At 31.1% G+C, this 18050-nt stretch overlaps 1 protein-coding gene across 1 annotated transcript in view; it reads right to left on the minus strand.

The window, feature by feature from the left end:
• Window positions 1-8495, minus strand: part of LOC106685449 (rho GTPase-activating protein 20) — a 158830-nt gene extending 150335 nt beyond the window's left edge. The window contains exon 1 of the mRNA XM_067049811.1: window positions 8415-8495. The gene's annotated coding sequence lies outside the window, so the exon portion shown is untranslated. The remainder of the gene's footprint in view (window positions 1-8414) is intronic.
• Between the last annotated feature and the right edge of the window lie 9555 nt (window positions 8496-18050).

Genomic DNA, 18050 nt, shown 5'->3' on the forward strand with positions numbered 1-18050 from the left:
TAGTGGTTTCAGCCATTGCACTTGGATTGTATTATTTTTATTACAAAATAAGAAAATGAAAGGAAATTAAATATAAATAAATAAGAGTAAATATAAAACTTATTATAAAAAGTACCAACTAACACCTTTAACCTCCTAACAGCTCTCAGTTGTAACTAGACAAAGAACAATGGTGTAGATGCTACACGAGCGCTCTCACGAACCCCTTTGATCTGTGTCCAAAAAACCGCCTCTCGACGGCTCGGCAACGAGCCTAGGCCAACCAAGCCGAGCCACCCATCCACATGCTCGCGTATGTCTGAGTTCGCCATGGCTCGGCCAACATGTAGAGGCCCCTTAATCAAACTAACCCATAACAGCATCCTAAGGTCTTTTCAATATAAAAAGAAATCAAAACAATGGGATGTTTTTCCGAAACATTGTCTTGACAAGGGAACATGGATACTTGTGAAATAATAGTTGTACCGAGAGAACATACATTGCAGGTAGGAGGCACAAGAGACCGATTGACGCCAACAAAAAGCTCTCAGGTGGTGCAAGTACGGGTAGACCCTACTAACCTGCCAAGGGCTCCCCTCGTCACAACTCATCCCGTCTCCAGGAAAGGATGACTCATTCTTGAAGCAGGTACTGGAGAAGACCCTTCAATGTTTATGTTCAGCTGCTGGGTCTCCTTCCAGGGACTCCTTATGCACTAAACTTATACAATACACTAAATCTTGCAATGAGCAACTGGTAAGAGCAAATAACAATTCTGCATACAAACGTACCAAATATACCTATTAGCTCCAAAAATAAAAAGTTTTTCTATAGAGATTAAGCAAGGGAAAGTGTCATCTTGAAACAAGTTGGTATTTTTAAATAACCAATATATGGGAAACAAGAATTGTAACTATTCAACGAACAAGCCAAGATAAAGTTTTCCACAACCCGACCATCAGAACTGTTGTGTTGCTAAAGAAAACAATACAACACATTTTCATAGGGATTAGGCTGTTGAAGAGAGATGTGCTGCCTCGAATAATTTAAGGTATACACATCATTTGTAGTTTGTCTCAAGGATGCATTAAAAGCAGAAATAATAACCGCTAGTTAGTAATTGAAATTTAGAAAACCTAACGCTTTATATGTTCCAACTGAAGGGATTACGTTGTTAATTTTTTTCTATTGCAATTTGTTATGTTATGGAGTGGATTTTCAGGTTAGAGTATCTCACACTAGCTAGATAGGCACCTACCCCCATCATCCAAACTAAAGAACCAAAAAATAAAAAACTTTCACATAGCCCATTCATCCACTAACCCTTTCAATTACTAACACTCTTATCTTTATACATACCTAAGTAATAAAATAAGCTAAAAGACGGAATCTAACAACGTAGTATGATAAAAAATTTAATATTATCGATTTCTTTTAACACTCAATAAAATATTATGTTTTAGTTATTAAGAGAATTCCACAAATTTATTCCCTCCCCCCTCCCCTCACAAGCTCTAATACATTTATTTTGTAGATGAAAGTAACTGTTTCTACAATCTCTTCCCCATTCCCCATTCATTTGTCTCCGATAAATAATAAAGTGTAGTAATTTACATTACATGATAAATAACTAATTTTTATTATTATTCAAAATAAAACAGAAGAAAAATGGTTTCTGAAAATTTTATTCCCCTGCAACTGACTGTAAACATCAACTCCCACATTAAAATCTCCCGCAGTAGCTTCTGGATGGAAAGCTAGATCTCCCCTTTCAACTTCACCTTATTAACATAAAAACAGGTTTTTCACCTTAAAATATAAATTTCACTGATTAAATAATCATTTTTGTCAGATCGACCACCCTGGAGATTATCAGGAAAGTTTCTGCTCCCTTTTCATTGCAATATAACAATAATGTAGGGAATATTATAAGGATTAATTAATGTTAATCATCAATATTTTACATATTGCATACTAAAATAACCATTTCAATAGCAGTGAAGATATATTAAAATGGAGGTTTTTGATGATGAAGACATTGAAATTCAAAAAATCATCAAGGGTCAAGTTATGCTTGTCCTTTACGTTCTGGAGTATGAATTTCCAAAAAAAAGTTACTTTTCCTAAATAACTCCTTACTTAGCGTTCCCCGTTGTCTACGTTCATATCGCCTAGTTCTACTATAACGTTAAAAAAATTAGGGCCTTCAAGTCTCCACTATAATTATTTAAACTACTTATACAATTTTTTATAACTTAATTAAACAATGCTCTGACCTTTGGGTTCCATAACTTTTTACATTTCACATGTTTTCATTTCGTATTTCAATTGTTTTGTCTCAACAGTCTTTCTTGACAGTTACGTTTCTAGTGAATCCTTTGTCCTTCTGTCGCTCACTCTAGTGTGGCTTTCTACAAATCAATCAGTTTTAGCCAAGATTCCCTGCTAGACTGTTCTCTCATTCTCATATTTCTTACATTATTCATTTCCCATTCTCCATAGTTTTTCTTTTACCTTTTTCCTTATTTAAAAATATTGTTTTTACATACACTTTAATGTTTATCTAACAAAAAGATAAAATAAAATAAAGGAAAATATAAGTTAATACTCATACTGTTATTCTTATATTAGTCACTCACCCATTGTATCATATATTTTATTTTTTGTCATATTGTTAAATTTGTAGATTCAAATCTGTTTTTCCGTTTTTTAGGCACTACTTACATATCTTATATAATACATATCTTCTTACCTATATAATATTATATTTTATCTTTCACTGTTATCAATCTGCTACTGTCTACTTCCATAGTTATCAATCGATTACTTTGTATTATTCAATTAAATATTTTTCATAATTCCAAATTTGTTTGTATACTATTTCTTTTCAATTTTATGTTTCTCTAAATGATGGTTGTTTTCACTTTTGTCCTATAGCCCTGATGAAGACCTGAAACTCAGGTCGAAACGTCGGCATAAATAAATAATTTTTTGTTTGTTTATGTTTTTTTTTGCAGACCACACCCCCGGACCATCTTCTCCTATCAGTGATCTACGGTCAACTATCTACACCTGAAAAAAAAGTTACATTATTCATTATTTATTCATACATGAATAAATACTGAATAATAAAAAGAGAATGCGATCCGGTAAATAAGAAGAGGCGCCAGAGAGCTGACGGGTCCAAGAAGTGGAAGACACAGAGGAGGAACGGAATGCGATGGTCGTGTTGTGAACTCGGTCTAAATGAAGGGTTGTGATTGGCCAGCCTTGAGCCGATCACCGAGGACTAACGACCCGCTATTATCCAATCAGAAGGCGCATCCCTCAGCCCTATCCTTCTTTCTATCCGCTCCACCTGTTTTTTTTTTCTCTTTTTCATTTCTTTTACATTTTTCATTAATAACCAGAAAAAATAATGAAATTTTCTATAACGGTATGGCATCGGAGCCGCTATAAGCAGTTATATATATTAATTATTAATAATAGGTTTTTAATTAGTGTCTCAGTCTTTCAATTATTGTTGCAATTGCAGTAATATTATTTTTATTATTGGTGGTTATTCAGCGTGATTTATTTCTATGAAACCAGAGTGTTGTAGGTACTTTTGCTTCGAAATGGCAGAGACAATATTAATGTAATTTATGTAGAAATAAAACAGTGTGCAGTCTTTTCTGATAACCACTGATTTTACCACTGAAGGGGCCAGGGTTAGGGAGGTAGAACGGTTCTTCAATAGAAACCAACGGGATAAAAAAAAACGCAAAGGGATCGGTTGGTTATGTCGAAGATCTAAAGTTGAAAACGATCTTTTCAATAGCCAGCGTCGTGAAATTTGAGTAGGCATTCATTTTCTTTGAAAAGAAACAGTTGCTCCAAATAAACATGAAAAAAAAGAAAAAGAAAAGCAGTAGCAGATGATAGTGTCGTAAGATAACTATGAAGTATTAGAATTCCTTTTTTTCCTAAGCGGATCGGGAGTGTAACAGCTGCCAAAATACAATACATCACTGGATAATTAGAAATGCTCCAGGATGTTTTTACCATGTGAAATACCTCAATGATGGCTACCATTTCTCCTTCAAAGGTAGCCATGTAAAAAATTTCTAGGAGGAATGCCAACCCGTCCGAGTTTTTGCATACACGGCCCCCGGATAGGATTTTATTAACTGGACAATAATTGAGCGGTTTTTCAGGTCGGCCTGTTGACAAAGGACATGGGCCCCTTTGTGAAGGGGGCGACGCGGAGCCCTTTGTGATGTCCCTTTGTCCCCCTCGATCAAGGACAATCACGCACTTCTCACCGCTTCATTATCGGCTCTTGATACGGTCAATCTCATAGCGGGTCCTCACAATGTCGACTGTCTTAGCCTCAACGGAACGTAGGCAGTCATTAAAGGAATCTTGGGCGCCGCGGAAGAAGGCTTCTTCGAGGAAATGGTCTTCATCGAGGAAACTTCATCATCCTCAAGTAATTATACTACTCGCGAGGACACGGCCTTTTATTGTTCATGTACTGGGCCGCTCTAGAAAAGGTTACTCAGACGGGGAGGCAATTCATCTTGTAGAGCAAAGGTCTACCGCTGCGTTTCAAGAACTTTTTTGCGAATCCCTTTTTTCCCTAAGGTTCAGCCGATTCACGGTGGGCCGTTTCTATAACCAACCACAAAAGAGGAGGCAAAATCAAAAACGAGACAAAAAATGTTTAGCTAAAGTATATTAATACTAGTAAATAATTGACCAGTTAACGATACTATCCAAAGATAAATAGAGTATGGTCGGAGGAAAACAGCTCATAATTTAGCTGTATCCAGAATCAAGAGTATAATAATTTCTGTCAATGTATTTTTGAGTCGAAATGTATGAACTACACGATGGTTAATTATTTGCCACTCCTAAGAACTAATATCCACAACATATCTGCCAAATATTTTTAGGTTTTATTACTAATAGCTACTAAAACCAATTTGAGTCCTAATAGAGTTCTTAATGTTCAATAATTTCCGAGATACAGTTTTTCAAACACCAATATTTTTTTTCATAAAGTACTTTAAGATTCATGTAAAAAGTTTCAAACTTAGCCCATATTGACGACATGTTCCTGTTTTCATTTGTTTTGTTCTTTTTTTGTTGAGGGTACGGTCAGCAAATAAACAAAAACCTACACAAATACCTAAACCTAATAAATAAGTTTTTGTTTGCTGACAGCGCCCCCCCCTCCCGACCCCTCATGGATAAAAATTATATTTAACCAAATTAAGAGATAACTGAATAATAAACAATTTTTCATCGGAATCCATTGAAAGAAATTATTTTATAACTACATCGTGGTTAACTTACCGGGAAGAGTGTTCATAATTAAGATTATAAACGGAAAGATCAACAATAATCTACTAACGTTATTTATCCCGAAGTTTTTATTTATCCTCAAGATTATACTACTAGTTATATATACTATATAACTATTATATTTATTTATTTTAGTAATTTGTTAATAAAAAGAATAATTAATTTTTTTCAATTCACGTTTTTCAAAGTCTGACGCCAGAAGGAATAGCATGGTTACTATGGCATTATTTACGAATATGCTAATAACAACACATCTCACAACAACGGTCAAACAGGACTTTTCAATTAAAGATAGCACATCATATAACAAAACAGTAATTATGACTTGTATGTAAAGAGTTCATTTTTCCAATCATACCATTATTTCCAAACTATAATAAGAAGAGACAGAATTAAACATTGTAAGTCCGGATACAATGATATAATTTCATGTGTCCCTGGGAACGCTTTACCCAAACAGCAAATTAAAAATATAATTAGTGTGTGAAAAATAATGCATAAGAAAAAAATATATATAGTATTTACATTTCTATATGTTTATCCGAAACAAAAGTACATTCGGACGATGATTTATTTGTTTTTATGAATGTTTAAAAAAATATTTTTATACTATTCTACAAGACAATAGAAATCTTGTTTACAACAATAAATCAATTCTCAGTGTTATATTAAAATATATAAAAAAATAATGAACCCCAATCATAAAAGAATTGGTTACAGTGATGATTCGTAAGCAGTATTGCATCAAGTATTCATTGTATAATCCATAAATGTAAATGAAAATTTTCCTAACAACTGAATATTAAATTCAAGAAGGAAGAGCAATGTTATAACTGTAGAAATGTTCCATTTAACAAAAAACGAAGAATGCATTCTCTGTCCCACTTTAGAGGAAATAAAAAAAAGTAAAAATTATTGTTGTTGAGCGCTTTTGGTATTTATTGGTCATTCTTGGAGACGAAGAACATCTCTATTGGCGCATCTGAAAAAATAACATAAAAAAAACAAAGGAGTCCTTCTTAACATTCTCCGTCGTTGTTTGAGAATTCTGCTTTCTGCGCCGTCAGCATTTTTAGCCTTCTGCTGTTTTTTTTTTTTTTTTTTTAATTAATTCCATACGTTGACAATATCATCTTTCGCCCTGATTTAGATAGTGAATAAAGTGAAATCGTACTAACAATATAGGATGCAGAATCATAACTCCTTAAACAATCATGTTCTGAGATGGTTGTTTTGAGATGCTTTGGGAATAGAAAACATACCTGCCAACTTACCCTAATAAATCTATGATTTATGAAGTGAGAGAACATGAAGTAGTGTGACAAGGAGAGGCCTCGTTCATGATTTACGATTACTAAACCATTTGCAATTTATTTCTACTCTTTCGTATTTAAAAATGTGATTGATAATATTTGAAACACCAAAAGTTAGTAAAATAATATTAAAAATTAAAAAAACCATCAACTCGGTAAGTACGAAATGGTGTTTCAAGTTATGAGTTTCTTCAAAGTAACTTTGTCTAATTCATTTCGATCCAAAAGATGTTATTATTTCATATAATAATAATAATTATTATTATTATATCGCTAAACCTTTAGCGAACCCAAAGGTTCTAAATCATATTTCTGTCTAACAATGTTCCTACAAATCCAAATCTATTTAAGCAGTCTTAACGCAATCCTCCCATCTAAGTTTTGGTTTATCCCTCTGTATTTTACCCGTCGGTTAAGTGCTTAATGTTGTGCGAAATTAGAGATTATTTGATATAGATTATTATTTTTAAAAGTTCCTTTTAAGAAAGACCTGTTTTTTTGTTTAAATGTTACTAGAAAATTTACTTATTCGTATATTTTTCATCAAATAATATTCTCATTCTATGCTGAATTAAAAATGACCATAAAACACTTTTGTTTTTGTTTTTGATTAGTATATGATTCGCAGAATAGCAAAAACAGATAAGTCTACTTTCAAATTTTTATTTTAGTTTTTTGGTTAATTTACAGTTTTGTTACTAGATTAGAAAAAGGTTGGTGAATTTCTTCCAAAAACAGTTAAATGAGCTATTCAGATGATAAAAAAACTAACTCTGTAACGTTTGCATTTGTATTCGATTTTGACTTTAAAAACAGTTGTAATTGGATGTTCTATCAACTAAAAGGTTGAAATGGCATGTGATACAATTATTTTTAGAAAAAAATATATTTTTCCTCGTAATAATGGAAGATAGAAAACTAAAATTTTAAATCAAATTTTTGAATAGCCATATAAACAATAAGTTATATCTGCTTTCTGGATTACTTACAACTAAAATATTTTTTTAATCAATAATTTATTATTTTGTATGTTGCCTTTACCGTATTGTGCCAAAATCCATACACTCGGCTCATAATAATCTCAATATCAGATTCAACGAATAAAATATTTAAATTGATACAAAAAAAAAATTCTGCTTTATGAAATTAAAACTAAAAAATGTTGGAGGTACACAACTATTGTTGGGAATATAGGATCAAATGACTTTGTGTTTATATTAAAGTTGACCAATTAATCAAAATATATATGATATTAGAAGCTAATAATTCGTGATTTTTAAATAAAAAAAGAAGAAAATTTTGTCAAGTTGATACGCTTCGATTTAATGTTACCCAAAACCTAAATAGTTTTTTAGTTCTCAGTTTCAATTGAACAAAAAAAAAAAAAAAAAAAAAAAGAGACATTATAGAAACGGAAAACCTAAATTTTATACTTTGCTGTACGGTATCTACTATCACCTTAAATATTGCCAATTGATTATATGTCATGAATATTAGAAAAACATTTTTTTTAGAAAACTAGGATATTTCAAATTAATTTTAGGAATAGATTGCTCAACACTGAATAATTGTTATCCAAAGAGAATCTACTTATTTTAAGTTCTGAAAATTAATCATTTCAGAATCCGATACTTTCTGACTCAGTTATAGGTTCTAAAATTATTTCTAAATGAAACCTTATTTTGCTTAAAAATATAAAACCAAAATAAGCTTTTTATTATTTTTTTTTATTTTGTAAAACATTACATATTAAGTCCAAATAACATGAATTACCTAAAAGATATTGGAGACAGACGAAGCACTTCACCCAGACAGCGACAAGCGATGACTGTTTGTTGTCTCTAGGTACGCCATAGATAACCCCATTTGTTGGCCTTCCCAAGGCCCACACAGGCATTAGATAGATACGGCCCAAAGACAGTAAATATTTACTTTACACACTAAGCTTGGTAAATAAATTGAAAGGATTTATTTAAATATATCCAAGCCTTCGACATGTCGGTCGTACCGAAACAAATGGAGTTATAGATTCAATTTCAGATACCTCTGGGTGATACGTGAGAATTTAAATTGACTAAATAAATCACGAAACCTTTTTCGGCCATATGTAATTGATCAAATAGATTCTATTATGTACAAATTAATATTTTTTTTAAAGAAAAATAAATTAAAACTTCACTATATCTTGATAAAGGCAATGAATTGAAAGAAATAATGCTTAAATGTTAATTTTAAGGGCTGAACGAACGTTTTTGATAATCAAATTAATAAAATTTAATTGAATTATTAAATTATATATAAAAACTAATAAGAATAAATTGCAATTATATGATTGCAAAGATGAAAATAATTTGGAATAATTACGGATCCCGGACTGACAACAAAATGGCGGATCGTAGCACCTGTCTTCCTTCCTGTCCGGAACAGCAATAATTTCCTTTTCCGGCGGCGTTCATTGAAGAACTCCCTCGTAACGTTTAGAAACTAACTTTCCACCTCTATTACAAAAAAAATAATAAAGTATGAATTCCGTATTACACAATAGAAATATAATTGTAAGAAATGGGAAGGTTGAATGTTTCGGAAAAAGAGAAAAAAACTGCTACCAAATACGTCCTAATCAAGTTCGAAGACAATATATTATAGAAATTATTTCCTAACGGATGAATAATAAGGGATGAATTAATCACATTAGAATATTTAAAATTCTGACTATTTTGATAAAGTGGACTATTGTTGTCAACTAGTAGAGTTAAATATATAACTAATTAATAAATATAAATAATTAAATCAAATGTTAGAAGAGTAAAATTAATATTAAAAATAATAAAATGATAAATACAAAATTAAAGCATTTAAGAAAAAAGATGGAATCTTAAAAAAAAAGTAGATAATTTGGGTTTGAATAACCTCATGCTCTTACCCAAATTAAGGACACTCACTTGATACATACTAGGAGTACCTAGGAGGATCTCCCACACCCAGAACCGATCCACGGTTTATGGAATAGAATAATTAAAAAATACAGGATTAAGGAGAGATCCTTGCACAACCTTGATAAATACAACAAACCGAAACCTACATTTTCCTAATAATGTAGGTCCTTACCCTATTTCTTTACATTTAAGTTCCCACAATTCTTTTCTCTCTCATCGCAGTCTTTGACCAATTCTTCTCGTCCTTTTACCTATATTCTCTTTTTTTTTCTTATAATTTTTCTATTATTATCCCCATTGTATGGATCTTCTGCGACTCTATTTTCCACCTTTTCGATACTTTCTATCTTTTTTCTTTGCCAATCTTTCTATTAGTCTTTTATTCCACGTTCTATTGAGTCAATTCACAGTCTCAAAACTGTCTGAGTAAGTGAATAATATCAGTGTAACTGAACAGTGCACAATGAGATGAACTATTTTTGATGAGGTTGTATTCTGAGATATACTTAAGAAATGATTGAATTCCATTATTTTATTATTTAAAGGATGACACAAATCACGTTAAAAATTCTTCAGTCGATATTATCTAAACTATCGATAAAGCAAGCGAACTATCGCCAAAGTTAATAACAAAGAACGGCGCAGAAACAATACTAGTTGGTCTCATAGCAACATATGCAATAGAAAAGAGTTCTAGGAAATAAAATAGAAGATGTTGAAAAACGTTTTGCCACTCCTCTATATAAATATACAGTACTACAAATTAAATTTTTTCTAAATTTAAAAAAAAAATAGGGGGAGGATGAGAATAAGAGGAGACCTGGACCCAGAGCTACTACGAAGAGCCGAAGAATGGAGCAAAGAAGACCATTGATGAAGCATCGCTAATTCAGTTTAAACAAGGCCTTTGATTAGGAAGACCTCGAGAAGTAATTATCTCCCCATACTATTCATCCGGCTCACTCCTTCACAATCGGTTTATTCAATAATGCCGTCAATAAAGTACAATCGGAATAGAAAGTTGCAAACAAAGGGGGTGGGCATCTGCTATGTTTTTATTCTAGTATGGTACTTTTATCTCTATTTGTCTTTGATATCGCTCTAACCCACTTTTTGGTGTTTGCAGGCGGTTTTATTGCTCAAACAAAAAAAACAACTAATTATAAACGCACACAAAATTAAATAAAAGCCTTCAAATATTTCCGGGTTCTTAGTTAATTGTTTGACTTACAGATCGACCTTGAAAGTATATTAAGAACAAGTGCATGGATAAATTTAGATTAATGTTAAATTATAAGTTAAAATTTAATGCCACTTCGCTGACTCTATAAAATATATAATATATTAATATAATAATCATTTCAGTATGAGATACCTTAAACAATAATTTAATTAGATTGGAAGAAGATAGTCCGGATGGCGGTCAATAAAGGTATCAAAATAGTAAAAGAGAACTTATTGTTTATTGTTTACCAACGTTTCGCCCCACTTTGCAAGGCTTCGTTAGTCCTGTAACAATGAAGTTCAAGATAGTCGAACGTATGAAGTAGATTGGAGAAAGATAGTGCGAGTCAATATTTTATTACCTAAAATAGTTATTGTATGATTTCAATAACTATTTTAGGTAATCATATTTTTCTTTATTTTTTTATGATCACCAAAAACGTTCTTAACAAACTATTCAATAGAGTAACGTATAAAGCATTAAGTAGCAGTTTTTCAAATATTGCTCGATTTAACTATCTTAAAGTCTCCTCCTCCCGTTTAATACAAATATTTCAAAAGTTAGGGGGTCTTGGTAGGACGGTCTGGGTCGGAAGGATTGACATTAAGCCTAAATTCTCCAAAATGGATTTGCTTTTTACAACAAACCCTTTAATTATCACCGTTATTTATTGAGCCATATCCTGCTATAAAAAATATTTGTCATGAACTCTCTTAAACGGATAGAGGAGACCCGTTTAATGCAAATACTTTATAAATGACTGGGACCCAGGGGGTCTTAGTGGGGTGGCTCTATCAAAGATTTTAAAAAATTAATAGCTAACTCCTTTAATGTTGTTTTTAAAAATTATCCCTTAGTAATACTATGAACTAACTTTTTTTGTTTTAACCTCTAATAGCGTTTTTGCTCATCTGACGAAATAAATTATTTTTATATTGCACCAGAGAATAGAGTTACTTTGTAACAGCACTAACTTCCTTCTGGACAGTCTGTAGGACGACACTATCTTCAGCTACTATCTTTGGAATACGTCCAATTCAAAATAAAACGAAAACTTTTTTTTTATAACAGCTTTATTACTATTTTCTACTGAATATCTAATTTATTGGACACTATCCAATGAGCAGATTTCCATCTATTAGTACTACAGGCATCTTTTAGAAGACTTACAAAGAAATGTCTGAAAGAGTAAAAATCAACTAATTACGTTTATGTAAAATTTCCATACAAGTGCAAAAAAAAACTCGATTGCACAAGAGATTGCGCATTGACGACTCCCGTATCTAAATATTTCACGGTTCTGAGCACGACGAACACAATGGCAGGAAATGATTTATTTGAAGGACAGAATTATTATCAAAGGCAAGCAGATGAAACATCTTCCCAAACGGAAAATTCAGTCCCAAATTGGATGAGATGCAAGCCCCATATTTGTTATGGATAATAAACGTAATCTCTACATTCGGTTAGGCATTGGAGGATCCAACGGGGTGGGGTGAGGCATCTCCTAAGAGAAATAAATTTTAATTTTTGAGATCATTTTCTACTAAATCCTCCAAGTAAAAAGCAGAATAAAACAAAAACTCTTCGGGTTCAAATTCACGTTCTGATAATCTCTCAATTTTCTAATCAGTTTTGCTTTAACACTAAAGTAAAATAGATGTATATTGTGTTAGGTGTTCATCATAACGAACCAAAAAGATTAAAATTAAGAAAAAACTTAAATCATTTCATACATACATTTTTAGCTTCGAACTATCAAAAACATACACATATTATTTCCAGCATTAATAATATCTTCGAACAACGATAATGTGTTCTGTATATACACATAGGCTCACAATAAATATATATATTTTAAAATTATTTATTTATTGTTATTTACAACTGTATAAAATTATATACAAATAGTAAAATTACAAAAACACATGTGGAGAATCCATCCATTTATAGAACTTCAATAGCATTACTCGAGAAGACCTTGGGGCCATTTTCTTTTCACACGCCTAGGGAGATTATCAGGTAATAAAGGAGAAGACAGGTTAGAAACTTGTGGGTTTGGGTGGTTGGTAAGTTTATCATGGAAGAATTGGTAACTGGTTCTGGCCAAATCGGCAATATATGGAACATTGAGGTCCTGATGGATGACTTGATTTATGACAAAGTAAGGAGCATTTAGGATTTTTGACAGTAAGAATTGAATATGAGAGAAACTCAATGCTTTAGTGGAGCCCCATAATAAATATTTAAAGTTGAAACTAAATAGTTTGAACGAAAAAAATAAATAAATAAGAGCACATATAATAATAACAAGTTAAGAACATTATTTTAAAAAAAAATTAAAATAAAACTGATTGATTTAAATATAAAGAATTAAACTAAATTTTAATAGAGTAAAATAAAAATTATTTTTTCCAAAAAATGGTTTTATAGAAAAACAAAACAAATAAAATAAAAAAACTACCAGTTTTTTATTAACTGATATCGGACATGGTTTGGATTTCATGATTCCTGTATTCAGTTGCCTAAGTTCAAAATATTAAGAGATAAATTATATTAAAGTTAAATCAAATATAGAGGCTTATTATTAATAGTTTATTATATTTCTTTTATATATTATTATTAGCAATATATTAAACTACTTTAAATTAATTATTTTAATTAATTATGAGAGATAGTTGACCGTGGATGATAAATGAGGAGAAGATGGTTGGGGGTGCGGTCAATGAAACACAAATAAGTATGACTAACTTATTTTAATGTGCCGACGTTTCGGCTAGAGTTTCTAGCCTTCTTCAGGGCTAAAAACCAAACAAGATAACAACCACAGTAAGTATAGAAAAAATAAAAAATATAAAAGAAAGTATAAACACTATGTTTATATTATTTTATATTATTATACTTTATTTATTATTATGTTATATATTATACTTATTTGTGTTTCATTGACCGCACCCCCAACCATCTTCTCCTCATTAATTATTTTAAATTATCGTAAGATTCCAGTGCTCAAACGATTTTTAATAGTTACTACGACTACTGTTTTTTTTTTAAGCCGAATTCATTGCTTTCTCTGTATTTTTTTTTTTAAATTCCGGTAATCTGGAGAGCCGGTTAAGCAGGGTTCTATTATGTAGCGGAAATATTTACAAGAATATAATGCTACATACTGTTTCATTTGTAATGCAAATCTTTTTATGGTCATAAATCCCTGTTGGGATTGCTATTTATGTAAATATTATGGACATAAAATATCTTTCCATTTCGATATTAGGAAGTAGTCTGAGAGCCGTTTCCCCGTATCAGGAAGCCAGGAGCTGCCATTCACCAGAATGTTACATAAGGCACTCCAGTGACAAATCCACATCACCGGAACGTAGAGCTGTTTAATGGCAAGATACACAACCCTCTTTACAGCTCTCGTAACGTTTGAGTTGCCATTTTTAGCTCAAACCAAGAAAATTTCTATACATTGCAGGGTGGGTTAGCAGTTGAGTTTTCTTTGAAGTGCAGATAAGGATCGAAAATTGATAAACATTATCTAACAAGGTCTATAAGTTGTTTAAAGGCGGTTGTATTGTTATAAAATGTGATACATGTACTAACGTCAATATGAATAAATGAAGGCTTTAGCATAGGAAGAAATGAGATTCACAGAAATTTCGAGTTAAAAGATTTCCACGATCTGACTTCGTAAGGGTTCTTCATGTTATTATTTTCAATTCGATTTATAAAATCTCGTATTTGAATAAACCCATTAGAAACAGCCCATATTTTTGGATACCATCCCCAGAATCCAAAAAAAATGTTTTGATTTATACTAGCCATTTTTGATAAAAACGTAGTTTGCATTAGAAATCAGTCGCTTTGTAACTCCCTTTGTATAAATAAGATGAGTGCATGCCGTGTGTTCAGGTAGCTTCTCTGAATGTTTTTATTACGAGGCACGGATTGCATACCAGGTGTGCAATATAAAATAAAATAAAATACATCATTTAAGCACTCCAAAAATAGTCGGGTAACATGAACTCCTTATTTTATGTTTAGTAAAAAATGAAGAAAAGAATATAATTATAAGAATATATAACCAAAATAAACATAAATTTTTAAGATGCAGTACAACATAATGAATAATCCTGGAAGGATGCCCTTTACGTTTGTTGTAGAGAATGATAACTATGGATAGGAGTTTTATGTTTTCACATATTTTTACCTGACCATGATATCTGCGATTCCTAACTAACTAAAGATGTTTCAAGACATTTCTGGCCAAAAGAAGCTTTTATTTTAAATATTTGACCTTTTTTACATATTTTGTTGTAAATCACATATTTTCTGAAATATTTGTTATTTTTAACATATTTTTAGGTATTCTGTCCTGAATCACATATTTTCTTAAATTATTTGTTCAATTTTAAATACATTTTTCGCAGCAACTTCATAAAATTCAAGAGGACGCAAGATACTTAAAGGTGAAATTTATCATTTATCATAAATAATGCGTAAAAATTCTATGTCTTCATCTTTGAACACAAATTAAATGCAGTGGCAATAATACATTTTCACACAGAATTACATCAAGAATTCCTCAGAATTAATTAAAAAGAGGAAGGGTCTTAGTCCTGTAGCATTTTCCTAGAATTTGTTTGTTTACTCTTTAATCCATTTCTCTGTTTCTTTCTTTCCTCCTCAGATTCCACAGGTACCAATACTATGTATTTAGATTTGTATGTAACTAAAGTTACTAAATAATTAGTAATTTATATTGTTGAATAATACAAAATTTATAAATACATATTATTTACTTATTTTTTTTAAATATTTGACAATTTATTAGCACATATTTATGTACATATTCGGATTTTTTAGCACATAAAAATCCTATCCCTAATAATAACCCTTGAAACAATCGCCCAAACATAATCCAACATCAAATTTTATTTTTACACACTTCTAAAATAGAGCCAGTCTTGTTCTAACGGCTTCTTCTTCCATACTGACTGATAATTGCAATTCAAGATCTCTCCATACACGGTGTACAGTACAAATGGTCTCGAATGGGTTAAAACGATCAACTTTATCTATAAATGAATTGAAGAACACATTTCACTTCGAAATATCGACTTTTGTTCAATATTTGAATAACAATTATATTTTTGAATACTTTGATATTTTATGATTATTATATTCTTATTTTATACATTATGTTTTTGTTTTCTTCATTATTTGTCTTGTTTATCTAGCAAGAATGTTTACTTAAAGCTCTGGTACTCATCGTCCTGGGTTGTAGCAGGGTGTATTATTATTCGTCAATAAATGAGGTCATGAAAAAACAATCAAAATATAAAAAAAAAAAAAAATACATATGCACGTGAGATTCAGACTCTCAACTATCCAGAAACATTACTTTTATTCTAACGTGGTAATTATCCTACCGAAATTTATCAACTGTAAATTCTTTCGAATTTTCGTTATCTGATAGGAAATATTTTTAAAAAAACGTTCGATCATAAATATAAATTTTGGATTTGATGTTGTTGCATTTAATATGGCATATGTAAATGGAAGTTGATTATTGCCGGTAGCAATATTTCAAGGAGCTGTTCCGAACTGTTTCTAATCTTACCTTTGATATCCAACCAAATGTTTATAGAGTGAGGCGGTGAATCCGGCCTATGGAATTTAATAAATGTAATTATGAAACGACTTGATTAGGGAGCCGGGCTCAAACTGGTTGGTCGAGCCCGGGGCGGTCTTCTCGGACTATCTTCTCCTTCGGCGGCAGAACACATTTCAGGCAGTTTTCCTTCTAAACTAAGATATTATGTAGACATAAAATTGATTTCATTTCATTCCGATTAATTACTAGTTGTAAAAACGATCTTATAATTACGGATTACCGAAACGATTCGTATTGTTAGATTCTAACCACATTCATTTTTTTTAACTGACAAGAAACCACTTTCAATACAAATTGCATTAAATAATATTAACCAGAGCATAATAAAGATAAAAATTAATATATCTATAGATTAAAAAAACAGCTATACTGTCACACTTAGATGTTTGAGATATACTTAATTTGAACTTTTTGTGTTAAGAGGCTATAAAACATATTTTGTAATATCAAAATTCAAAAGAAGAGCTGTTTTCAACCAATTTTCAATGCAAAATTAAATTTTAATTATTTATTCATTTTAAGTATTTATTCATTTTTCCAAATAATAGAGGTTAAAGTTTAAATTTCACTTTAAATTTAGTGAAAATGGTCCATAATAGTTAATAATATTTTATACACTTTTTTGAACACCAAAATTTACACCTAATGCAAAATTTGAAGTTTCTAACTTCTTCTTAGTTTTTTAATATAAAATGTTCTAAATAAACAACGAATACCATCGTCTGTACAATCGATGTATTATCAGGAATGTTGGTCTGGAATTCGGTTCTGCCATTATACCTTTCGAAATAGAACAGACCCACGCAGAGCGCTACACAATTATAAACGCATCTCGCAGCCCGATGACTACATCACCATAATTCTCGGAGGACCAAGAATTAATGACAATCTGCAAGTGCTAAGTTAAGCATTATTATGCCATTCCTACACTAAGTACTGTTTTGGCACTCCTGATGAATATTTAATCCTTGACAGCAACGTATCCATTCTTGTATCGAACTTACTATAATTACGAGAAAAGATTGATGTTATTAATATATGTTAATATGTCTGAATGTTAATATTTTACAACAGGCCTTGAGAATTGGATCTCTACTGACACCCACTTTTTTCATGTGGGATAGTGAGGGATAGGCTTCACTTTCGTACAAGAATAGAGTTGTGGATTTATATTTTATGTATATTAAATGGTTTTAACGTTTATATTATGTCAGTATAAATAAGACTTAGAAGTTGGAAGAAGAAATTAAAAGTTTCAAAGAAAGTATGCACTGAGTAAAAATTTAATATTTCGCCAAATTTGGGACTATTTTAAAATCCATCATCAACAAAAACTAAAAAATTGTTTTTTATAAAATTTCCCAATAAGCAAGTTATATTCAATCCTCACGATAATTATAGCAAAACTATTGTTTCTCAAAATGAAGATTAATGTACTTACAAAACTCAGGCATTTAACCCTTTCACGTTAAGGACAACTGTGTTATAAACGTACGGAATAATATTTGCCAAAAAAAACTTCATAACTCATTTGTGGTCAAAAACTAAAAAAAAAAAAGAAGGTTCTA

This window comes from Halyomorpha halys, unplaced genomic scaffold (genome assembly GCF_000696795.3).
Source record: "Halyomorpha halys isolate HHAL.00 unplaced genomic scaffold, Hhal_1.1 Scaffold694.1, whole genome shotgun sequence".
Lineage (NCBI taxonomy): Eukaryota > Metazoa > Arthropoda > Insecta > Hemiptera > Pentatomidae > Halyomorpha > Halyomorpha halys.